This window comes from Pecten maximus, chromosome 1 (assembly GCF_902652985.1).
Source record: "Pecten maximus chromosome 1, xPecMax1.1, whole genome shotgun sequence".
NCBI lineage: Eukaryota > Metazoa > Mollusca > Bivalvia > Pectinida > Pectinidae > Pecten > Pecten maximus.
Genome location: NC_047015.1, coordinates 60,049,859 through 60,074,722, shown reverse-complemented (window position 1 = coordinate 60,074,722; position 24,864 = coordinate 60,049,859). Strand labels below are relative to the sequence as shown.

Genomic DNA, 24,864 nt, shown 5'->3' with positions numbered 1-24,864 from the left:
TATTTCAAGCCAATGTTGCAACAGTATTGAACAAATTTTAGCATTGTTTCAACGTTAAAGAAATGGACAATATAATCGCCGTAATCTTCTGTATAATCCAGTCTTTTGAAAGAACAGTACTGTAGGCTTGTCACGAACTCTTTAAATTGCCAAAATTTGACATATCCGATTGCTTGTTTTGCAGACGACGCTCTTTCAGCCATGTTTTTAACAAAATGTTTAAATACCCCATGAAACCAGTAAGTTATCAATCATAAACACTCACCTCAGCCTTGTCCAGCTATATGCTTACTGCGTTGATACGAAAATGAGGTTCACACGAAAAGGCGCGAGGATGTACATAATGTATCATGGTGACTTCCGAAAGTAATTTTGGCGGGAATTACATAGTGTGTGTGTATACGGTGACTGTGGTCTCATCGATACACCCTACGTGGCTACACACTGTGTGTTGACTTACCAGCGCTGTTGTGAGGTATCCCCTAAAATTTCGTCTGCGCACTCAGATTAGAGTTTGAAAGAACATGATGAGGTAATGAAAGCGAGGTAACGGGAAAAAGTACCTCGCTTTTTTTTGTTACCTCGTTTCGTGGTTGTGTACTCAGGGTCGGTACCTCGCTTTGTAGGGTACACCAACACACACACACACTCACACACACACACACACACACACATACTCGGGTTACTGTAGTTGTGAACCACCAACTGTAAACCAACCTTATGGACACTTCTGTTTATAGTAACGAAAACAAGTGTTGTTCTTTCGAATTAAGGACAAATGCATTACAGTTGTGTATACACTCATTAAATTTTGAGGTAAAACCATAATTTAAAAAACTACGACACCCGTACTTGTGGACACAAGTTTTGCGCTGTGGACACCGTGTCCACAAAGACAGTGATACATATGCAATACACACACTATATATATATTAAGTCACTGACAGAGAAATATTGTTTTATCGAAATATTTTTGTATGACATTTCGACTTAATAATAAATAAGCGATGTCATATCATTAAACGTTCACATCTTTAAATTGTATGTACTTGGAACAAAATCATAGTGTCTATTACAGACCGACCATTCCATAAAATGGTGCGATCTAGGTTGTCATTGTTATCAGCAGCATCTCTAAATATATTGTTGGTATGGCCCCTGCTAGATTTTGTTTTCAATGTGTAAATGTCGCCAGCATCAGTATTGTCAACTGGCTATAAATAATTAATGAATAACAGAGTGAGATTTCAAATAATTTACACCATTACCGAACAAGATACAATTGAGGTAAATAAAAATAATAAGATGTAGTTGTATGATTAATGTTCATATGGTATTTTATTCAAAATAGCAATAACATTTACATTTTAACGTTCACATCAACAACTACAAAGTTTATATTCGGAAACTTTTATTCCGAAAATAAAATGATTTCAAGATCAAATTTCGATTTACATTTTTTCAAATAATAAAGAACATCCTCTAAAATTTTTGAGATTCAACTATTCAGTTTATATCGATTAATGAACAAATTAAAATAAAATCATATAATATCATTAACATATGTAATGTCAAAGGAACAAATACGAGTTTTTTTTATAGTTTTTTATGTATTCAAACGTGTACCAAATAACAGTCATCGCGATTAATTGTTTTGACATGTAAATATCATTTCACATCTTTGCTATAGGTCACAATAAAACATTGCTTTGACATCACCGTGTCCACAATGTTATAACATACATCAAAAACATGGATGCAAGATACAGTTACATATATTTGGGGCACGTAACTGACTAATGTAGATTCCAAGACAGACTTCCGACAATTTAATGATATCTTATTCAGAACACTAAATAAAATTGTTCTCTAAATATTTAAAATCAATAAAAGTCATTTCCATGTATAGTAATCGTTTCATGTCTTTCTATATATGTATTTCTTTATCATAATGGAAGTGACATCACCGTGTCCACAATGTTTTCATACACATCAGTGTACCGCTATATAACCCTACCTTGTGGACACCGTGTCCACAATGTTAAAACACATCAGTGTACCTCTATATAACCCTGCCTTGTGGACACCGTGTCCACAATGTTTTCACACACATCAGTGTACCGCTATAACCCTGCCTTGTGGACACCGTGTCCACAATGTTAACACACATCAGTGTACCGCTATATAACCCTGCCTTGTGGACACCGTGTCCACAATGTTTTCACACACATCAGTGTACCGCTATATAACCCTGCCTTGTTGACACCGTGTCCACAATGTTTTCACACACATCAGTGTACCGCTATATAACCCTGCCTTGTGGACACCGTGTCCACAATGTTTTCACACACATCAGTGTACCGCTATATAACCCTGCCTTGTGGACACCGTGTCCACAATGTTAACACACATCAGTGTACCGATATATAACCATGCCTTGTGGACACCGTGTCCACAATGTTTTCACACACATCAGTGTACCGCTATATAACCCTGCCTTGTGGACACCGTGTCCACAATGTTTTCACACACATAAGTGTACCGCTATATAACCCTGCCTTGTGGACACCGTGTCCACAATGTTTTCACACACATCAGTGTACCGCTATATAACCCTGCCTTGTGGACACCGTGTCCACAATGTTTTCACACACATCAGTGTACCGCTATATAACCCTGCCTTGTGGACACCGTGTCCACAATGTTTTCACACACATCAGTGTACCGCTATATAACCCTGCCTTGTTGACACCGTGTCCACAATGTTTTCACACACATCAGTGTACCGCTATATAACCCTGCCTTGTTGACACCGTGTCCACAATGTTTTCACACACATCAGTGTACCGCTATATAACCCTGCCTTGTGGACACCGTGTCCACAATGTTTTCACACACATCAGTGTACCGCTATATAACCCTGCCTTGTGGACACCGTGTCCACAATGTTTTCACACACATCAGTGAACCGTTATAACCCTGCCTTGTTGACACCGTGTCCACAATGTTTTCACACACATCAGTGTACCGCTATATAACCCTACCTTGTGGACACCGTGTTCACAATGTTAAAACACATTAGTGTACCGCTATATAACCCTGCCTTGTGGACACCGTGTCCACAATGTTTTCACACACATCAGTGTACCGCTATATAACCCTGCCTTGTGGACACCGTGTCCACAATGTTTTCACACACATCAGTGTACCGCTATATAACCCTACCTTGTGGACACCGTGTCCACAATGTTAACACACACATTAAAACAAGATGAGAGATATAATTACACATATTTGTGGCACGTACCTGATCTATACCGATTCCAAGACAGGCTTTCCACAATTTAATAATATCGCGATCAGAACGCTAAATAAAATATATTTTGAAAAAAAAAAAATGAAAAAAACCCGACAAAATCTATCTTCAGACACATGCTCTGTATTGTCATGTTAGTCTTTTATTCTAATGTGTCTGGAGCCTGATGCTGTAATGGAAATATTTAATATTGAATTGATATATACAGTAAAATAAGATGTGGAACTAAAAAGTTAAATTCTCCTGTCAAAGTTCAATCAAGCAGGCCATGTACAGGTTTGAGTTAAAATACATGTATTAATGCCTACATACATGACTAGGTAAGTTCAATTATGTACAAATTTACATAGTCTAAGTTTGATTTAAAACACAGAAACTTAAAACAAACTGTATAACTTCAATCTGGTGTACGAGATTTGCTTGATATGGTGACCATATTTCAGAGCAGTAATCAAACTGACTGCACTAATGTACAGAGAGCGAAAAACATTTTACGTTTTGAAAATCCAAACATAGATACCTACCACTTATCTAACATGTAATAAAAAGTTAAGATTCGGAGTGAGCCATACACCAAATTCTTTAGCACGTGTGTCTTTCTTTAGATATTCCCCACCCAAGCTATCAGGATACTCAGTTGTATATCTTTTGTTGCTAAACCTTATGTAACAATATTTCTTATATTAACGTGCATTTTCAAGTATTACACCAGGCGAAGACTCTGTCAGATATCGGAGAGGAGTTCACCACAGTCTTGAATATTACGTGTACGTGTTTGCCATCATCGGCTAAAAGGAAAATGTAAAAGAGAAGGTAAATCATTTAGATCTGGTAGTTTCAGGATTTATATATCTTTTTTTTGTGTCAACACACTAACATAATCATCGAAGTCTTTATCGCTGAGTTCGCCGAATACCTCGTTAAAGATAGTTAGGATAGCACAAACTTGTTTTCATGGCAACGTTGCGTTACTGCATTAAGAAACACATCCGCTGCTCTTGAGATGATGGTTTCATGATATATGTTGGCTTAATAAACTTCGGTTTTTTCCGTAAATATCTAAGATTGCTATGATGAAAGTGTTTGTCTTGCCCCAAAAAAAATTTTAATTGGGGTTTTGTTCGGTAAATTAATTTTTAACCCAAAAAAACAAAAATTATATTGCTCCAAATTTTTGAAAAAACATATTTTAAAACAAAAAACCAATAAACATTTTTTCATATCTTTTCATAAAAAATTTTGAAAGGCTTTTATTCAAAATTCATATTTTTGGGGGCTGCCTTGCAAGGGGGGCCCCCAAAAAAATTTGGGGGGTCTTTTTAAATTACCTATTTAAAAACCCCCCCGGGGTTTTTTTTTTTGGGAAAAAATTTTCTTTCAAATTTTTCCATTGTGCCCCTTTTTTTTTTTCAAACTAATTTTTCCTAGGCTTGGGGGTTCCTTTTTTTTGCCCCTTGGGGTTAAAACCCTTTCCCCCTTTTTTTGGTTAAAGGTTTTTGGGGGCTTTTCCCCCCCTTAATTTTGCCCCCCCAAAACCTTTTTTTTTTTTAAAAATGAAGTAATTTTCAACGAAAAAAAACTTTTTTGTTTTTTTCTTTGGGGAAATTTTAAGATTTCTGTAAAAACCCGAAAAAAAGGTATTCTCCAAAAAGTTAAAGCCCGGACTAAAATGAAAAAATCAAAAAAATAACTTTTTTTTTTTTTTTTAATCCATTTTAAAAATAATTTTTTTTAAAATAAACATTTTTTTCAAAACCCCCAAAAAAAGGACCCCAAATGGTTCTGAAACTTTTTTAGTTTAAAAACCCCTCAGTTTTTGTTCCCGAAAAATTTTCCCCCAAAAATTTAATCCTTTTAAATTTAATAAAACCAAAATTTTCACCACGAAGACTTCCAGGGGAAATTCCTTTGGAAAAAAATAATTCCTTTCCCCCTTGAACCCGAAGGAAAAAATGTTTCGGGCATGTTTTATTTTTGTCCTTCTAACACTTTTTAAATTTTTTCTATAAATTGTCACATAATTTTTTTGTTTTTGGATTAAAATGGCATTTTTTTTTTAAAAAAGTTTTTCAGTTCCCCAACCCGTGACGATTGTTTATATTTGTTATCCAACTCTCGTCAGTTAATTTTCTAATCTTGAAAAAACACTCGCTAAAGCTCGTTTCTTTTCAAAATTAGAAAATTATCTAACTCCAGTTTGCTAAAGATGATAAACAATTTGCACTCGTTGGGGAACCTCTATGTAATGGTATATGATCTGTAAGTCTCAGCAAATTTACAATAATGTATTACTGAACCAAGTAATAGGCCAGATAGGCACATAAACATTGAACAAAACTACAACAAATACATATTTTTTTGGTTTTAGTCATTTTAATAGTACTGCAATTGAAAACTATGTTTTATTATAGATAACTAATACAGTTTTTTTACAATCCAGCAAAAATGGCACAATATACCACAGGATGGTTCTGCAAAACTATGTTTAGTGACTGGGAAACACACCTCAATGCATTTTGTATACCTCTGAAATATATTAGCCAATATCATCACATTTTTGTCAATGTCAATGAACCAGGATTTGTCACCTGTACGGAAAGCATTGCGTCTCCTGAGGTGAAATTGAACCTTCTGCGAAACAAATACATTCTCCTTGTGGCCGGAGCACTTCCTGAACCCATTGAATGGAAAGAACTTGAAATTGCGCGACAGTGTAATTTATTTTTGTCCTTTGGCTGAAATCATCATTTGATAATGTTGTTCATATAAAGTAGTCCACGATGATATCCTTTACATGTATTTTGATGTTATTACCAAGTGGCTATTTTATGTTTAAAAAACCCGTGCCCTTTCCATTTTCCGCCAATTCAGTGATATATTATCACGTTGTCATTTGGTTTGAAGTTTCTGACATAGCTGAAACTGATTACCTTCATGTACATAAAATGTTGCAGTTTTATATTCAAATTATAGCTGATTATGATGACAACTTAGTCTTAGATAGGCAACCTATTTGGAAAATGTGTACTTGCTTATCAATATGAAGTGATAACACTTTTCATTTGCATCTTAAACACGTACCTATAATGGAGTTCGATGATCCTATATTGACACAAAGATCAGTTTATTTTATATTAATAAATATATTATTTTCAAAACGAGAGATATAATCGGATCTCATACATCAGATTAATTGTTAATTAGCTCGTATACCAAACAAATTATAAATCTAGATTGAATTTCAATTATGTTGATATACTGCAACTTAAGAAATGTTAAACATATAGGAAGTATGAAAGATATGTACATCTATTACTTATATATGTAAGGTTGTACTGAATATGAATGAAGGGTAAATAAATTCCAACTAAAAGCAATTCAATTCTTAAGTCATCTTATAATGCAACGTCATCACCCATGTCGCTAAAATCGCTGAAGCATAATGGTTGCTGTATTCAAAGCAGAATCTCACAATTTATTTTATCACACGACTTCAAAATTGTGGAAACATGATATTCACAACAAGAAGTATAAACAAATGCGAAAAAAATATAAATGTGATTTTCTCTCCTCTGGGCCCATCTTGTCAGCCACGGTCCTAAATAGTGTGCTTTGTTTCATTACTCTATAACGTGAACGTTTAGTTTTAATTTTAGTTTAAAAATGCATCATTGCATTTCCTCATACTTGGTTCCAGAGAGCAGGTATTTTAAGCCAATCACTTATTTTCTGGCCTGTATAGTGACTGTATTTTAACTTTCTTCTTAAAACTAACGCTATTCCATGCATACATGCATTTTTAGGCAAATGCTGATTAAGTGAAACAGCAATGGGCTTCATTATATGCCAATTAATTTAAAAGGATCAATTTTAACTTCATCTATAATCATTATTTTCAACACAACTGTCAGGTTGACACACTATCAAGTGACAGTTTCTGGTCGTACACCAAACAAGAGGTTTAAAGTGTAAACAATATTGATATATTACTAAGAATCCAACATCAAGCTTGAACCAACTCTTATTAGCCAGATTGTATACAAAACGCCAAATATGAGTATTTCTAACACAAGCATCAAAATAGTAAGCAAGCCACCTGATGTCTATTTCCTGGACACTTAAAGGATTATGCTTCCCGATTAAACGTCTATAAAAAAATCATGTGATTGTCTTGGCAAACATTACGAGTCATCACGTTCTATTGAAACGTAGATACACCAATTTAGAAAGTTAATCTTAGCTGAATCCGGTTAACACTCTAATCAAAAGGAAAACAGAAACAAGTATAAGGGAACTGGAGGGAGGAGTGACGAATCCCGCTCCAACACAATTCTCAGCTCCAGTTCCGTTTACAAACTTGATGCGTCCCTCTAAACCATGGTACAGGGGTGACATCTCCTGGATGTACTCAGTCAGCACGTCCGTGTCAAGGTCACCTGTCAGGTACAAGAACAATGGATACATTTTAATTTATTTCAGAAATTAATATTACCTTATCAAAAAATATAATACAATGTAATATCGTCCGATACTGATTCTTTATGGGCATATACGATTTTATATGGACGTTGAAACCTGTATATGGTCCCATACAGGATAGATATAGGCGGGAGGGGGGGGGGGGGGGGGGGGGGGTTCTTATACCATCCTATACAGCTTGTAGTATGATGGTGAAACATTTATACGGCCACGTGATGATTTTATTCGGACAGTAGTTACTGTTATGAGGGGTTTCTGAAGTATACAAAGAGACTACTATAAGTTTCCAAATATATTGACTTTATTTGTAAAATGCTGCGTTAAGAATGACCACAATAAAATTTACAATTAGGATTTCAATATGTCGAGCATGCCTAGAATGCTAATAAATGGACATACATAAATGCATCACGCGTAGATGTTATACGATAAATATTTAAAGAGAATGTCTTTTTTTTATCATGTCAAAACAATCTGTACATACATATCCATACGAATCTGACATTTGGGGAAATGTGCAAATTTTATGAAAAATGTGGTGTGATACACCATATACATATCAAAATACATTGTACATCACAAAATGAAACACGAAGTAATATCCAAGGAAACAGTAAAAATGTACACAAGTCACAATCCCTGAGAAATTGTAGTGATCCATTGTAGAGTATAGAATTAGTCCAGTAGGTTTCACATATATATCTCACAACATCAGATGGTCACTTCACTGGTAGAAAATGGTCCATCGAGACACATCGTATAAATCCAAAGAATACTTGTTGAATGCACAATGTCCAATACTTGAAATTCACAGTAATATGTTGCTCTTTCATAAAAAGAGCAGGAATTAATGCACTCCAGTGTCCTGATTCTGAGTTGATTGTCCATGGATTCATGATGGCCAAGGCAATTAATTAGCGATATATGCGTACCAGTGCAGAAAACTTTAAAATGTTCAAATAGTTCAATCATTATAATGGATGTAAAATTAATTTCAAAGGAAATAAAATCGTGATAATATGTACAAAATCTATATACATTTATGTTGATGCTTTTCTAGTTATTGGGATATAATGCCGGAACGCAGGAATAATGAATATTCAACCTGTATCTATGTCTGGTAGAGTTTGTTACTGACATCTGTTGTCCGAGTAGTAGATGTAGTAATGACAGGGTACATAACTCTTCCTAACTGTTTGTATAACAAAGCTGTAAATGTTGTACTAATTATTCTTTTAGTTCTGTATGCTAACAGAGGATTTAAGAATATCTTTGAAGGAATACTGAATGTTCGACCAAAACTTGTATCTTTTATTGAGAAACTTCTGCCCAACTAATATCCAAAAATGACCTGACACCATATGTGACCTTGAAATCTGACAATGAAGAAGATGTCAAGAAGGTTATACTATCATGTGCATATGGCAGAATGACAACCGGTATTAGAACCGTGTCCTGATTGTTTGTGAGTTCAAGAACAAGTTCGAATTTATCTTTCTTGAAGAAGTTGTAGAGAACAATTATTAATATTATGATGAGTGATAAAGTTCCAAGTACTTCTGAAGTAGAGTAGATGTGTGGTGTAAGGTTAATTGAGCCTGTAGTTGTAGTAACTGTAGATGCTGTAGTATAATGAAAAACGGGTGGAAGTATATAGCTGTGTGCATTATTAGCTTTTGACAGCAGTGCTACAGTTGTAAGTAAAGCTCTGTACTTCAAGAATAAAACTGCAGAAGCTAGTAGGCTAAGAGCAGCTAATGCCGCTGAGATATAAGATAAAATTGAGGGAAAATCTATGTTCTGAGATAAATTAGATCGGTAATTGGTAACATTGATTCTGATAATCTCTGAAAAATGACTTTATTCTCTTTTGCAGCTATGGCAACCTTCTTCAAGTCTAGTTTAGCTTTTTGTTCAGATTCTAGTATATTTGTGAAATTGTGTGTATTAAGCTTAAAATGTGGCAATTGTATGTTTAATGTTTGAGAAAAAGTTGAATTGGGTGTGATATCTATCAAAGATTGATTGAAAAATTGCTGAAGAAGTATTAGGTTAACTCCATGAACTTTAGAAATAACATCAGTGTTATTGTGGTTACATCTATTCCCATATGGATCTAAGTACATAGACGAACTTGAAAGAGAACACATGGAATAGCTATAATACAAATGGAGCAACCTTTTCCAACTGTTCTCACAGTGATGTCGGAGACATTAACCTAAACTCAATGACTGTGATTAAGTTGATGACTTGTGGGTCGAATAATGTCTTGAACAAAATGGAAAACACAATTAGCATCAACATCTGCTTTGTTTTCATGGAAAAGACTAAACAAGCATGACCTATGTGTATCATTTCTTAAGATAATATGTTCATCACAGTGCCAAATATGATTATTTTGTGAACAGGCCTGTAGATCTTCAGAAGATATTTCACTATATAATTTTCCATCTTTAGATAATAATAAGTGATTATTTGTGCTCTGTAGTTGTGTACCATGATTTGTGGATTCATTAAGGGGAATTGGGAATGTAGCAATTTTAAAAAGTTGCAATGTGATAGTGGAAATTGGAAATTGTACAGCAATTAGTATGTTTGAAAACCTACGAAAAATAGTGAACTTTGCATGTTTGTAATAGAATGATGGGTGAGAATGTGTTAAGTACAATCCCCCTGGGGCTGAACATTTCTTTGCATATGTGACAAAACACTACTTAAGGTGTGATGTGGTATTAGCAAGGGAGACAACTTTCCTTGCATTGTTGACAAAACACATATTAACAATTCCTCAAATCTAGTTAAGATCCGTAATGTCAAGCGAGTTTGTTTAGTCATTGCTGCTAATAACTTTGCCTGAGCTACCCGACTAGATATTAGAGAATTATTAAAATTTTCTCCTAACTTCTCAATAGTCTCATAATTGTCAGTTATACCTTGAAAAACAGTATCAATTCTAGAATCAAAATTCTTGATTGCAGCTGTGAACAAATCAATTTGATGAGATGCAGCGTTAGCCATTTGCTGCTGCTTTGCCCTAATCAAAGCTACATTTTTCGAAAGACTGGTTAAATCTGAACTTGTGGCTGTTCCGAACAATGTTTTTGCTATAGATTCTACAAATGGTAAAAATGATCTTCGTTTTCTTGAAATTGGTAATCTCACTAAGGAGTGGTGAGGTAACAGTGTCTTAATTTCACCCAAAATTGTTCCTACATCGACCGCTGTCTGTCTGTGTAAGGCTAAGATTTCCGCCATCGCCTCACTGTACCATGGACAGTTAGAACAGGGTGAAGGTGTTTCAGACACATATGGAAAAGTTTGTAACTCTATTTCGAAGAAGTGTTTCCAATGATTTCCTGATGGATATAAGGTGCCTTTGTCCTCAAACGTAACACCATAATTGAAGAGTTCTTTTCTTATCAAATGGCTTTCCTGCCACATTCCCATTTGCCATGGCGATGGAAAGTACACATACAAGTATTAAAGGAGACATCTTGATTGGTTTAACTACAAATAGATGGAAAAGGTCTACTGATGTTTAAATATATTTATCATTTTTATACCGGTTTTTCCTGTAGTCATATGGTTGATAGTAAAAACCATGGGCTATTGCAATTCACCCTAGCACTATTAAACAACTCAAATGAGAGAAAAAAATGGATTTCAACTAACACCCCTAGGAATGACAGGCAAGAAAAATAAAAGTGCCAAAAAGTAGGTAATATCAAAATATTTCCAAAAATGATCTTATGCATTTCCACAAAGGATTTTTGTGGAAAATAAACAGATATCTGTCAATAATAATGCCATTATTTCAGGCAATCTTTCTGGAGCTACACTTATCTCTAAATAACTATGTTTATTATACTGGTTTTGTCTAAAACCAACTAGTATGTGACCGACCTACATTGAACAACTCGCACAAAGCTGAGATCAACTTACCCATGAAGTTCTTGCCTCGATCTGAAACAAGTGTTGCAGGACAACCATATCTTGTAAAGATCTCTTTGTACAATACTCTAGCAATTTCTGAAGACTCTTGACTCTGCAAAGGATGAGCCTTACACCACTGAGAGAAACTGTCTACTACTAACAAGATATAAACATATTTCTCTTTACTGGCAGGCAGTGGACCTTATATGTACATGTGCCATCTCTCAAATTTCCCTGCGACCGGTAACGGTGTTAGCGGTACCTTACCTTTGTTGTAGTCTCGTTTGCATGTTTGACAGACTATACATGATTTAACATATGTCTCCACATCTACAAACATAGACAGCCAATAGTACCTGAGTTTTAGTGCACCATGAGTACGATTGATACCTATGTGTACACCTCCAGCATGACTGTCATGAAAGGCTTGGATAATATTTTGCCTATATGTTGTTGGTATAGCTAACCGCTTAACGAACCTGATTGGGCCCCTGACACCTGTAGTCCTTTGGTTCCAGATATGATAGAGTACACCGAGGTGATCAATCTCGAAGGAATGAGACTGAGCTACTATAGATCTTGCTTTACTTTTACCATCAGGCAATATACCTGAAAGCTTGAAGTCTACAATAGCCTTGAAACTGTCATCACTTCTCTGTTGAACAATAAGTTCTTGAGTTCTAATATTATTGATGTCAAGAGGACCCTTAGGTTGTATTTCATCAAGGTCTAAGGCTACATGTAAGTCCTCATCTGGTTCAGGTGCACTTACCTCTAACACTGTGGGTACATGCTTAGACTGTAACTTTTCAACATCATTAAAGTGTACTTGAACCCACTCACCTGAGATATCAGAGTCAACAGTATGCTGAGCTAAAGATTTAGCCACTGGACCCTGGGTAGCTGGTTCTCTATTTTGTTGGGGAACTGTACTTGCCTCATTAATCTCCAGTGAATCTGACTCACCTGATTCCGCTACCTGTTCATAAGTGCGTCGAGATAGGGCATCTGCATTTTGATTTCTAACACTTGGCTTATGGGGAATAGTGCAGTCATAACCTTGGATTTTCAATGCCCACCTACCTAGTCTTCCTTGCTTGTCTTTTATAGTTTTCAGATATTTGAGAGCTAAGTTGTCTGTATCAACATTAAAATGTCTGTTGGCCAGATAAGGGTGATATGATTGCACTGCTTCTACTAATGCAAGACATTCCTTTTCAGAAACACCAAATTTAACCTCATTACCTCGAAGTACTCTTCCTCCGTATGCAATGACACGCTCTCTACCTTGATCATCTAACTGACCTAAAACCCATCCAATAGCAGTACCTGAAGCATCTGTTGACAAAACAAACTCTCTATCCATCTGTGGAAATGCTGAGATAGGTGGTGAGACTAAAGCCTGTTTTAATGTGTCAAAGGCATATTGACACTCAGTTGACCACTCAAACTTTAAATCTTTTTGTAGAAGTTTATTTAAAGGCCTCGCAATCTTAGCAAAATCCTTGACAAATCTCTTGTAATAGTTACAAAGGCCAATAAATGCTCTGACGTCACGAACTTTGCTTGGTACGCGAAAGTCTCTTACCGTGTCTGTAGTAGCTGGATTTACTTCTACACCATCCTTGGAAAGGAAGTGTCCTAAGTACTCAATCCTTGGACAGGAAGTGTCCTAAGTACTCAATCTTTGGACAGGAAGTGTCCTAAGTACTCAATCCTTGGACAGGAAGTGTCCTAAGTACTCAATCCTTGGACAGGAAATGTCCTAAGTACTCAACTCTCTTTAAGGCAAACTGGCATTTTGAAGGTTTTAACTTCAGATTTGCTGTACGCCAACGATCAAAAACTTGCTGTAAATGATTTAGGTGTTGCTTGAAATCTGTACTGTAAATTAGTATGTCATCTACATAGACAAGAACAAATTTCCAGAAAAGACCTCTTAACACCTGTGCCATAACCATCTGAAAACTCATTGGTGCATTCATTAAACCAAAAGGTAACCTTTTAAACTGAAATACACCATGATGAGTTACGAAGGCAGATTTGTGTTTAGTTTCCTTATCTAATGGTATCTGCCAAAATCCAGAGGCTAAATCCAGGACTGAAAATACCTGAGCTTTTGACTCACCAACACTATCAAACACATCCTCTAGTCGTGGCAGAGGAAAGCTTACTGGACGAGTCTGACAGTTTAGTCCTCTGTAATCTACTGCAAATCGATACTCACCTGTGCGATTCTTGACCATTACGAATGGTGCATTTCATACTGAAACTGATGGTTCTACAATATCATTATCCAGCATCTCTTTAACCTGGCGCTCAACCGCAGTTTTTTCTGCTGGGGATGGCCTATACAACCTTTGCCTATGTGGAGAAGCATCATCTGTCTCTATCCTATGATAGTGTACATCTGTACATCCTAATTCTTCTATACCTACTGCCAATACATCCCTATTTTTTCCTATGAAATGTAACAAATGAGTTTTCTGGTCCTTTGTGAGGTCTGCATCATCTAAGGGAATACCTAATGACTGTGCTGTGGCCAGCAACTTAGCACTGTCTTCTGAACTTAAGCTACACACTGAATGTTCATTCTTACCTGTGTCTTGATCAAGTTCCTTTGATTCGTTTAACTCTGAAATTGAGCTAGCATCTATGGGCAATAACTTACCAATGATTGCTCCAGCTTTCATACATACAGGTATGTTATTTGGGTTAAGAAGCAAACAAACAGATTTTCCATTCCTACAAGTGACTATGATTTTACCACCAACTAACTTAGTATCTTTATACAAATCTACTACTGGCTCCAGTATTGCAACTGTGCCTTCTGGAATTATAGACAACTTTACAGGGATCAGAACTTGCTCCTGTGGCTGGACAGTAATGGTAGTACTTACTCTAGCTACCCCGACATTGAATATAGAATGGTTCTTACTCTCTACCAAAGCAGACCCTACAAATATAGACATCTTTTTGTCCCCCACACTTACAGTTCCTTTATATTTCCCTAAAAAGTCCATTCCTAATATTACCTGTTGGTGTAATCTAGAAAATATATAGAATTTCTGCTGAACCTCTTTTTCACCCAAAGTAAAAGACAATATACAGTACGAGGAGGGTGATTTGGTACTCAAACGCTCACAGAGCGTTGATCCGCGCAGCCATCCGCTCAGAATTTGAGCGGGTTTGCAGCGGGATTTGGGCGGGCCTCGAGCGGGGTGGCAGCGGGTTCGTGCGCGGGCTCGAGCGGGCTTCCAGTGGGTCTGCTACGTGTCCGCTCAGACCCGCTCGAGCGGACTTGTAGCGGACCCGCTCGAGCGGACTTGTAGCGGGCCCGCTCGAGCGGACTAGTAGCGGACCCGCTCGAGCGGACTTGTAGCGGACCCGCTCAATCAGTGATGACGGTAGACTTTCAACAACATGTATATGTTTTTTAGTTGTGAAGTCCATCGTAAGTATTAATTAGAAAATGTATCTCAACTATGAGATACAAATTCATATGTGTAATGTATTACTTTAATACTCACGACCGCTTAGTTATAAGTTGAATGATATTCGCACTAATGTACAGTATAACAGTGTACTTGATGTTAGCCCACTTTAATAAAAACTATTTGTAGGGAAATAATTTAGTTATTACAGTTTGGATAGATCTTTTCATGTATATACCAGTAATATTGGGTATAGCCGTCATTTAGTGTACGGGGCTGAATAAATACTTGTAAATGTATCATTTGACTGCTAATAGATCACGCCTCCTTTAGGTAGACTGCATTGGATTGTATTTATCTCTGAGGAGTGTAACGATTTGTGATAAATGAATCTGTCTACAAAATTGTGTTCCGTCACTTTCATTAGATAATTTTTCTGCCTATATTGATATTTACTCTATCAAAATATCTAACGAACGTACTGTTTGTACATATCGCATAATTTGGTTTGTCTATATTTGCTTATGAATTTTTCCTTAATTTCTTCATAACCTTTTTTTGATCAACCGTGTTGGTTTAACAGATTACTTTGAATTTCAACGTCATATTATTTTTTAAAAAAATCCGTTTTAATTCATTGAAAGAATTCAAAGTTTGATTTAAGTATTAATTTTTGATGATATTTTAGGAAGTTCATGAATGATGACAGTGCCACGGAATCTGGGGTATTGATGTTACTTTTAATACTTTACCAACGTATAGCTTTTTAAGCATGACATTTTACATAAAGAATATCTGGATAAAAATGTATATCTTTCTCATAAGAGTGAGTGATTAAAAATTCAGCAAAACTAATATGAAAGGATGTTGACCCGGCAGGATACATTTCGATATCGTGAATAAACCACAATCTATAATTTTGTTCTGAAATATGTGGGGGGAAATGTGCTTTAAAGCTCTATTGGCAGAATTATTTATCGGAAATCACACAGCATTTGAAGATATTCTAGATCTTAATGACATGTACTTGTACATGTATAAAATGTACAATTTTGTTAATATGCTGTTCGAAATTACCGATTATTGTTTCTGTATTTATTTTCATTGACAATTATATGTTTGTACATTGAACATAATCACCAAGTTTGTTAAAAATATACGGTACATGGACATGTTTTTAAAAGTTAATTGAAAGCTTCAATATCTTATAATTCCTGCGAATATCCCGTCTACCAAGCGAGGGTTGTCCCACGCGCCGGTTATGTACATCTTGTACATGAACTGTACACAGGTTTATCCATATTTTTAATTTCGACACATTTGATTCATTTTTTTTTTATTCGCTTTAGGCCATACAGCCTATCAGTATAGGCGAGACGTTAAAGTCAAAATGATTGGACATCAGGCAAAACTTATATAAATCCATATCGAGATACACTTATGTAATCTTCATTCTACTTTAAAGTGTACCCTGAACGAAAAATTCTATTTTAATATGTTATTGGTATTGATTAATAAACAAGAATGCAGAAAACCGCATCAAAATCGGCCTACCCATTTCCGAGTAATTGTGATTTTTCTCAAAAACACACCTGAAACCCAATGCCGAATACCTCGTTTTGGTGACCTCTGACCTGTGACGTCACAGGTTGAACACGATCGGAGCCGCCATATAGGAAATATATAGAAACAAACGTGAACACGTGCCTGTAATTAATGCGAATAAGACAACAAAAAGGAAAGTGCTGAATAAACTCTCTGAGTTATATTTGTGAATTAGTTAATAACAAGTGCTACCGAAACCAGGGACATATAATTTTCTTTTTAAACGGTGCCATATATAACATGTAGCATCTCACTAATTTTCTCTCATAACGAGCCATACACAACATGTAACATCTTACTAATTTTCTATCATAACGGGCCAAATACAACATGCATCATCTTACCTATTTTCTATTATAACAGGTCGTATATAACATGTATATTAAAATATTTTATTTATATTTTTTATTTTAACGGGTCGTTGTAACATGTATGACATTTGAATAACCGGCCGTTTATAATGACTTACATCATATAGCCTTTATTATGGGGGCATGACAGGTTTGTCACATACAAATGTACCAGTATTGATTTCGGTTATAATACTTCTAGTAACACAAGTTAAAAATTCAATTCATTCAAGATGTGAAATAAATGCTTATCATTTTGGGGTTTTTCATTAGCCAAAAGAGAAATTATACCGTTATTTGGGATTTTTGTCCATGAAAGATCAGTAACTCCCAGACAAGATTCATAGAGTAAATTTCAACATCATGGATATATATATGAATGAGGTAATTTAGGTTAATTATTCTATAGACAAACCTTTGAGATATGATTTTTTTTTCGTTTGTATGGAAAACGAAACTCACTGAATTCCAAAAATAATGTGTTTGATTTCAACAACTTGAAAATGTATTCCCTATAGTATAAACGCAATTCTTAATAAAATTCAAGCTCGATTTATGTACAAACAACCTGTAAAAGCATGCCTTCGGAACTCCTTTGAAGTGCACAGAAACCAAACGCGTGAACTCACAAGCAATTATCGGCGTGTGCCGATTAGAACACCAGAAATCACGGACACCTGTGGTGCAGTGACAGGTGTGACGAGCTTGTGGACCGTAATTTCACACCTGGTAATGGTTTAGCGGTATACTAACCAATTAAAACTTGAGAATTCGTAATTCTCCGAACATGTTTATACATCTTTTAAAAGTCCTTTTTAAGACTTGCGACACGAATTGAAAGCAAAACCACAAGGGTCTCGATCACTTCATGATAATGACACAATTACAAAAATAATAGCAAAAAATACATAAAATTTGGAGGAAAAAAAATCATACACGAAAATCATTACGAATTTATAAGTTTCAGTATTAATTATGATTAGTCTCGATGAAATAAATTGTTTGTGTTTTATCATTAAAAACGGAGCTAAAATAACGGTTTTGATAAGTATCTATGCTTTATACCTGTACAGAAAGTATCAATTATATTATAATTGTTGCGACTCACTTTTATATAATTTCACTGACAACGATCGTATATAAATTATGTCTTTCTCAAGCATTTAATCGTCTTTGATCCCTGAGACCGCGACATGTAAAATAAGGGATAAAATCTGTATATGTAGAAGTTTGTTGTAGACTTTAACACTGGTATTCATACGGGAGAGAGATTTAGTATATTGTAGATGATGATGATTATAATATATTACTTTCTAAATTAAGTGTCCTTCATGACTAAAGCGGGTTTTGTATAGAATATAACGCTTGGATTTACTGTACGTGTGTTCGTCTTTTCTCACAAACCAGAGTATCCAGAACTGTTGTATTGTTGGTATGTTTATTTGAATATTAATTTGCGAATGAAATGGCACATTATTTTAGTTAAAAATGTTGATGCTGTGTTGCTTTCTTTGGTAACGAGTAAGAAATGGTAAACACATAACTAATATACATTTATTGGTGATTGACCGATTATTACACCAGTCTGTGGACGCAACAAGCAGAAGCATGTTTTACTAAGGTGCTTTCACAATTAATCAATTTTATGGTAAATTAGAACGAATTTTGTTAGAATGTGTACGTTTTCTAATATAAAACATGGTGTTTTATAAAAAGCAGTTTGAAATTGAAAAAAATCCTTTATGAAATGTCAAGGAAAATATATCATTTAGCAGATAAAACTTCAACATTTAAGATTTGTATTACTTCCTGACAGACTTGAGGGTGTGTAACAAGCAGTCAAACAAGTGTACAACAATGTTACAATTATAACATAATCGCTCCACTGGAAAAATTGTATTAGGAGCGTTTTGGTTATTTCGATCCATCGCGTAGTAGCGCGAAATTTGTGCCTTCCTCAGAACGCGAAAGTGTCCGTTTTCCGATATAAAATTAAAAAAAATTTCTAAACGTCAGACCGATTTGAAGTTAAGAACAACAATGTATGAAATGTCAAAGAAAATAGAGCATTCAACAGATAAAACTTCATTTCACTAGAAAACACAGAGTATCCTAGACAGTTTGGGTTTCTCTGACCAAGTATTTTGTATTTTGATCATTGACCTTTATTTGAAGACAAAGAGGTATGGCGCATATTGATCTGTTTTGACCTAACGGTGACCGTTTTAAAAATCAAAAAAATAAATGTTAAAAACCGAGTTTTTGAATACAAACCTTACATCTCTATCATGTAAACATTCTTATTTGCAAAAAAAAAATGTTCGTTTAATGCAATGGATATTTCATTAAATGGCCGTAAATTTGCATCAGCGAGCTATTTGCAACTTTCTAATTCCTATTTAACATGTCGATAAAACTTTATTTCATATGGTGTTGTTTGACTACATAATCCGTTCACAACACACAGCGCGCCAATGGACCATGACGATCTATTTTGGTACTGAGGGAATCACTGTAGTCACATGATATTTCACCTGTATTTTTAGCCCAGACTATCGCTGTACGTGGCCTAGGTCAGGATAAGCGGACAAGGACCATACCTCTTTCCCTCTCATAATATCAAACTATACACAGTTTTATTAAATTATACCAAACCAGAAATCAAACGTGTGACTTGCGTTTAATTTCTGTCTATTTCGCCACAAAATAGGCCTTTAATCCCAGTGTATGGAACGCCATACATGTGGCTGCCTAAAGACTTAAGGTTTTATATCATCATTTTATATCATCACGTTATAGTATTATGTCGCCATGATGATATAACATAGTGACATGATGATATAAGACCTTTGGTCATAAGGCAGCTATGGCGTTCTATACCAGTGTATTTCGAAACGCTACGAGGCATTGCATACAATATGGCGTCGAATTCTGTGTCATCTGGTTATAAAAACGAGGCACCCCGGTACTTCTTGGCGTGCGTGATATTTTGTAAGATATAGACGTCTAGTACACGTATATAAGTCATTCATATTTTGTATGCTTCATAGCTTGTAGATATATACATGTATGAATAGTGTACAATTGTACACGTGTTACTCATTTTCCTTCGCCATGAGCTACATCATTTACAGTACCCTACTCTCGTAACAAACATACATACATTTCCTGCTTTACTGCGAATCGCAGGAAATTTCCAGTAAGATGTATCGCAGTGTCACAGGTGAGGTTATACATGTACATATGCGCTTATTACAGTGGCTCCGATTACAAGTCAATGTGCTCAGCCTTCTCATTCGACCAGCACTGCCCCACTGCGCTATCGTTCAAATTAAATCGCTTGTTAGATTTTTAGCTTTCTCAGACCGGAGATGTATATATTTATATATATATATATATGTGTGTGTGTACATATCGCGTGAAAAAAACAATAACAAAAACATTCACGACACAGCACGCGCTGCCGTCACATCGTAATAATCCGCAATGTTATTTTGTCAAACCTTTAAGTTATATTATTTATTTATTTACTTTTAGCATCTGTACACCACCTAAGATGTTTCCTAATTAAGCACAACAGGCCCTCGGCGAATTACATATCGGCCGAGGGGGATCGTTTTTACAACATTACGATTTTTTTTTTTACCTTCTATATTTGTGTAACTGTTCCGTGTTCTATGTCTATATGTGATCGTATGTGATTTACCTGTGTCTTGATAAAGGAGCAGATTGCCTCGAAAATTCGACAATTTACTTGTCTGTACTGTCGTTATTACTACTTGACATATATATGTACATGTATATGCAAGTCTCTGCTCAGACGTATATATGTGTGTTACAACGTGTAAGTTTATGCAATGTTGTTGTCTTCATACATTTGTATGTTATTCCCTTCAGCCGAAAGTAATCAAATGAATTGATTAGAATTGATCAAGCATCACCTTAAAAGCAAATCTTACACATGGCAGAAACACAGCAAATGTTACCCACTCTCTACTATCACTAACGTATTTAGAAACTAATCACCTTTCTCTTTTGCCAGATCTGGGTATGTACAAATGTGCAATGATAGTTTGGAATGTATACATTTCTAATTTAGCATACTATTTCATAATTACAAATAAATAAACAATGATACTCGTCACCGACACCATCAGAACACAAAGGACGAAATCGTTCATTACAATGTACATTTACGATGTATACCAGCCCGTTGTCGCATAACTACATGAACATTATTATTATTGAGACCGTTAATGCACACTTTTAGATTTTAAGATGTTGTTTAAAGAAATAACTTTGTGTTAAACCCATTTTCTGTGATTTTACAATAACAAAGATATCAAATGTATTTTTGTCAAATCAATTTCTTCACTAACGCTACAGAATCACTCAAGCAAGTGATTACGAAACACATTTTGTAAACGTAACATTACATTCTGCATACGTTTCTGGTGGAAGAAATGTGAATTTTTCCTTATTCATCGTAACATAAAACACAGGATTCCTTATGCCCATTCCAGGGAAGCGACAAGAGAAGTTGGATCGCTGGATGAGCGGATTTGCTGGCCTGCCGGAGCAGGATCGCCTCGTGAGCGGGTTCGCGGGCTGAGCGGGGTTGCCTCGTGAGCGGGTTTGCGTCGTGAGCGGGTTTGTGGCCCGCCGGAGCGGGGTCGCTGGCTGAGCGGTTTTGCTAATCCGCCAGAGCGGGATCGCCTCGTGAGCGGGTTTGCAGGCCTGCCGGATCTTTATCGCTGGCTGAGCGGGTTGCTTCCTTGTCAGAGCGGAATCGCTGCGTGAGCGGGATCGCAGCGACATCGCTTGCGCGGGATTAGAGCGGGTTTGCAGCGGGGTTTAATCCCCAACGCTCGCGCAGCGCAAACGCTCTGTGAGCGTTTGAGTACCAAATCACCCTCCTCGTACTGTAGCACTCCCTTCAATTTTATGTATGTTTCCACCTACACCATACACATGTTCTATATCTGAATGTTCCATGTTTCCCTTTGGATCTATCTTATGAAATAGGGATTTTGTTAAACAGCTTACACTAGCCCCTGTGTCAACTAACAAACTAGTAAAAACATTTGTCCCAGAAAAAAAAAGTAATATCTATAAAGTTATCCTTAAGTTCTGTGGAAAAACAAGGACTTAATGTTCTTGGTCTCGACAAGAAAACCACTTTAACCTTGCTAGGCGAAAAAATCCTATTGGTCAGACCTATCTCTCTGTTTGCACATGCTGTTAAAGTGACCAATTTTGCCACATTTTGTTTGTTTGGCCTATTGTGCTGTTGCTTGTGTGAGTGTGTGTAATTTTTGTTTTGCTGTTGGCAGACCTAATAACATTCACTTCTGTCCTGATTGATTTCATGTCAGTAGCTAATGCCTCTATCCTATCTAGCACTAGAGTTGCTATGTCATGTTCAGGTTCTTTCTTTATGTTTCCTGTCCCTACAATAGCTACCTCTGCTAATTCAGCTACTTTTATCAGTTCATCCAGACTGTTTGGTTCTCTTTGGATGACTGAAGAACGGATCTCTGGTCTTAAACCCCCTAGAATGGCATCAAATATTTGCGTTTCAGACATCTTGGCAATTTTGCCTTTATATCTAACATTTAGAATGTAATCTAGCACTGGTTGCAAGTATCCCTGACACATTTGATTTACTTCCCTAACACTTGACCATCTTGAATAAGCCTGTGTTGAAAATCTGTCCAGGAATGCTTTTCAAGTTTTACTACATCTTTTTTTACTGTATTATCCAGTCCATCGTACCACAGGTAAGCACTTGAGTCGTGAGTTAAGCTTAGAGCAAATAGAGGAGCTTTTTGCTCATCTTTCGCCTGCACGAGGGCTAAATAGTTTTTATATCTTTCAATGAATGCAACAGGATCTTCATCCTTATGGATGAGAATTTTCCCTATAGATGCCATACCTTGATTTGTTCTGATTACTGCATGCTCTGACGTAGGCATATGACTATCTTCTTGTGTTGAAGGTGACTGGTCTCTGCTCCGTAGCCAGAGCCCCACTCGATTTGCACTCTTCTCAGAAGAGAAGCCTTCTAAGAAGATCGCATTCCGTTAGATGTAAATCAAGTAAACCGGGAGAATATAACCCAAAATAAACAAGTTTTTAGTTTTCTCAAACACTATGATACAAACACATGCATGTATGTGTCATATATCCTTCTCTAGTGAAACTCATCACTCGCACACTTAAAACATGGTCGCCGCCATCTTGGAAGAGAAATCTTCCAGCTTCGAGACGGAAGAGGTAGAAGATCTTCCAGAAGCAGAAGAGCTACAAATCGAGTGACCGGAAGATATATTCTAGAAGGAGAAGAGTGCAAATCGAGTGGGGCTCTGTACTCGCTTTGCACTGATGATGTGATGTCGTTTATAGGTGTTGACATCTGCTGTACGAGGTTCTAAGGATCTTTGATAATTCTCCGTCAATTGTTACGAGGGGTTTCGGGGGGTTCTGAAGTATACAAAGAGACTTCTTCAAGTTTCCAAATATCTTGACTTTATTTGTAAAATGCTGCGTTAAGAATGACCACAATAAAATTTACAATTAGGATTTCAATATGTCGAGCATGCCTAGAATGCTAATAAATGGACATACATAAATGCATCACGCGTAGATGTTATACGATAAATATCTAAAATTGATTTCGTAGGAACGTCTATCAAGTTACAATGCAGAATATTCACAACGCTCATTCTGACCCCGAAGCCGGTGGCTAGTTCTCGGGTGACAGACCAAATAATTATGAGTAACCGTAATTAAAACATTATTTTGAATAAATACTCCCTTATAATTTTTGATGGGTATTTCTTTAGCCAAATTCATGCCAAAATAAAAGATTTGTATTCTTCTAAACCTCGCGACAATTGATCCGGAAATATAACATGTATATATAGAATTAGAAACGATTCCGGAGAGGAATTAGAATTTCCGAATAGATGGTGAAAACGAACAATAAAATAATTACAGTAAAAAAGATTATTTACAAGCAGATATTAAAGAGAAAAACAATAAGAATTATTTTTCATTGGCTCGGACATGATTAATATAAAATTATTTCTATGATTTGTCATTCAATGAAAATATCTATTTGAACTACATGTACTCGAGACCAAATCATAAAAATATATACAAGTAAGAAAAATATTAAAGTAAACTTGACTCACCTGAAGTATACAAAGAGACTTCTTTAAGTTTCCAAATATCTTGACTTTATTTGTCAAATGCTGCGTTAAGAATGACCACAGCTCTGCCTTGGAAACTCTACTATACCCCAAAATTGTTGGAAGTTCGATTAACCAATCAAATTACTATTTCTATTATTTTAGCCAATCAAAAGTTATATTTCTTGTTAGGTATTTAGGTAGAATTTACTGCGCATGACAAGCGTCCACTACATGTCATAATTTGCTCTACGTAAATACGCCGTAAGCGTATCGCCTAAAATAATGCTTAATTATCGCCCATTGTAACACACCGTGGTGTCAACAGGTAACTTAACATACGCGGCTGTGAGTTACTTTGATTGATACAAATCAATACTGTTCAGCACGCTGAACTAAATAGCTATAAAAACACTTTTATAATTTTGTATAGAAAGGATTTTTTTCTGTTAGACGTCTAAATTGAGTTTTATCTGACATCCTTTGTACTGAAACTAGAAGTACAAGTTAATGGCTAATTCCAACCTAACAATTACAGGATTAGGGTATTTTCT

The 24,864-nt window shown here is 35.9% G+C and overlaps 1 long non-coding RNA gene across 1 annotated transcript; it reads right to left on the bottom strand.

The window, feature by feature from the left end:
* Positions 1-6,766: 6,766 nt before the first annotated feature.
* LOC117339765 lies at positions 6,767-23,291 on the bottom strand. The gene is made up of 2 exons (XR_004535316.1): positions 23,053-23,291; positions 6,767-7,752 (listed from the first exon to the last, which is right to left on the bottom strand). It is a non-coding gene; the product is annotated as an uncharacterized LOC117339765 (long non-coding RNA).
* Between the last annotated feature and the right edge of the window lie 1,573 nt (positions 23,292-24,864).